Here is a 2789-nt window from a genome sequence, read left to right on the forward strand (position 1 = left end):
AAAAAAAACACAGAAATAGAAACTGATTGCAAGACTCAACATGCCTACTTAAAACGTGAATCAGTTGAATCAGCACTGTATGAAATATGAGTGTGATCAAAAAATCTTCGGAGGTAAAAGAATTTCTTTTAAGAGCGTTCTTAAATTATTTTTTTTTTTATTTATTTAAAAACGTACATCACAATTGTGCAATCTTAAGCACTCCGTACGTGAAGGTTCAGTAACAATGATTCTTCGACAAATAGTCAGCAAATTCTTGATAAGCAGCTTTAGCCGAATGCATTTCTTTCCACAAATCAGGTGTCAAATAGACACATGTTTTAGCTATGGGTGCATAAGTAGTTTTAGCCAAATTACTCAATATACCAGCTGAAGTATAACAATCCTCAATACCAGCCATCTGAAGAAGTTATTTAGGTTCAGGAGCAGCATTCCAGTACCACGGAGAGCTGGAATTAACCTCACAGTAACAGATCCACACCAGTTACCTCACAAGGTACTGTGTGAGGTTGACCAGTATTATTATATTAAACCGATATGACCTTTACTGTCTCTAATAGCAACAAAAGCCTTGAATCGAGTACGTTGACCGGTACGAGTTTGTTTCTCTACTGGCATGATTCTCAATACCTCATCATTTAGGTCGGGCCCAATAAAATGATCAATAATTGCAAATGTTCAATGGGCAATGAAAACAAGTATATTTTTGCAGGTGATCGAATTTTTCCATCTTTCACCAAACGTCCTAACTTAGTGACTGGTCCCAGTCTTTTTGGTCTTCCTTTCCACGGCCACGTCCACGATCTCTATCGCAAACTCTTCCACCTACTCGACTACCACTGTGCCCACTACCACCAAAACCACCCACGGAATCCACCACGTCCACCGGTTGAAGCTGCGACCGCCATTGTTCAGTTCCTTCTTCTTCAACGTCAGCTAAAGAAAGAGCCTTAAATCTAGAAAGTCGAGTCGATCTAGGAGTGAACAGTATAGTTACAAACTGGATTATAGCAATGCTTAAAAGCAGAAAAATCAGTTCGAAAGATTCGGAGAAGAACTGGTAGAGGAATGCTACAAGAAAGAGTGACATCCCCCTTATTATGGTAAATGAGATTGTAAAACCCAATAAGGAAGGAAAATCAAAACAATAGAATATATTGACGATGTAGCTGTATTGACTTGTTTCACAAATAATCAGCGACATCATTAGAAGATATCACCTTCTGGGCGAAAAATAACGGACTAGGACACGGACTACATACTTAGAAGTCATAATAGACCCCAAAATTTACTAAAGAATTAATGTTGATGAAATAATGAAAAAAGAAATCAATGCTTTCTACTGTAGGACTATGATTAATGAAAAATTGGGACTACAACCAAAGGTTGTATACAACAATCATAAGATATATCATAATATATGGCTCAGTACTATAGTGGGAATCGATGTAACAAAAACCAAGGAAAAAGTGCGGAGAATAGCTGCACTGAAAATCACCGGAGCCATAAGACGTAGTACACAAGCAGTACTAGAAGTAATCATTATGAGTGCGGTTTTATAAGAGATGGCGTAACTTGTATAACATTACATCGTTCCAATATTCCGAACCTGTATTGGAAAGCTACTGTATATGTCATTAATATGAAGCGTTAACAACAATTTTTTTTTCACTCAAATATGTCGAACTTTGTTCCTGAAACAGTATTTTTGCTGAAGAAGAAGAAGAAGAAGAAAAAGAAGAAGAACAAGAAGAAGAATAAGAAGAAGAATGCTGCCGAAAGTCATCGTATTTTGGTGGTAGCTTATGGTGAACATGCTCTACCTGAGCGAAGGTGCCAAAAGTGATATGCACGCTTAAAAAGTGGAGATTTTGGCTTGGAAGACGATGAACGTTCTGGACAGCCAAAAAATTATGAAGATGAAGAACTCGAAGCATTACTCGATAGAGATTGTTAGCAAACACAAAAAGAGCTCGCAGAATCTTTGGGTGTCACTCAAGAAGGCATTTCAAAACGTTTAAAAGCAGCTGAATATATTCAATAACAAGAAAATTGGGTTCCACATAAATTCAAGCCAAGAGACGTCGAAAGTCGGTTTTGCATGTTCGAAATGCTGCTAGAACGCCACAGAAGGAAGTCATGACACAATTAATCCGTTTGAAGAGAGCAGTAGCCCAAAACGCCCGGAAAATGCGACCAGACACGAGGCAATAATTTTTCATCATGACAACGCTCGGCCTCACGTTGCTATTCTAGTTAAGAACTATTTGAAAAACAGTGGATCGAGCTTTTACCTCATCCGACTTATAGCGCAGACCTTGCCCCTTCTGACTACCATTTGTTTCGGTCGATGCCAAGTTTTTTGGGATGGGATCTACAAATTACCAGAAAGATGAGAAAAGGTCGTAGCTTCAGATGGTCAATACTTTGAATAATACTATTGTATATGTTTTTCTTAAATAAACGTTCAAATTTTGAAAAAAAACGCAAGAATTAAGTTATAGACAACTACAGGAAATGAGTAAAATAGCATGAAAAAAATGTGATAACGGGAACGAAATTCAAGAAAAGATAAAAATACAGATGGCTCGATAAAATAAAACAGTATCCGGTGCATTGTCAAATGAACTGAAGTTACAAAAGTCATATAGACTAAAAACTGGATGTAATATCCAAGTGAAAATCTAATTAATAGAGAAGGCTGCCAGATTCTTGAATAAAAGTGATGAATAAAGTAGAAACATAACAATCTACACAGACGACAATGCATCTTTAAAAACCATAACATC

At 37.0% G+C, this 2789-nt stretch overlaps 1 pseudogene; it reads right to left on the reverse strand.

Moving 5' to 3' along the window:
- Nucleotides 1–217: 217 nt before the first annotated feature.
- Nucleotides 218–908, reverse strand: LOC130440812 (40S ribosomal protein S2-like; annotated as a pseudogene).
- Between the last annotated feature and the right edge of the window lie 1881 nt (nucleotides 909–2789).

The sequence above is a fragment of the Diorhabda sublineata genome, chromosome 2, assembly GCF_026230105.1.
Source record: "Diorhabda sublineata isolate icDioSubl1.1 chromosome 2, icDioSubl1.1, whole genome shotgun sequence".
NCBI classification, from domain to species: Eukaryota; Metazoa; Arthropoda; class Insecta; order Coleoptera; family Chrysomelidae; genus Diorhabda; species Diorhabda sublineata.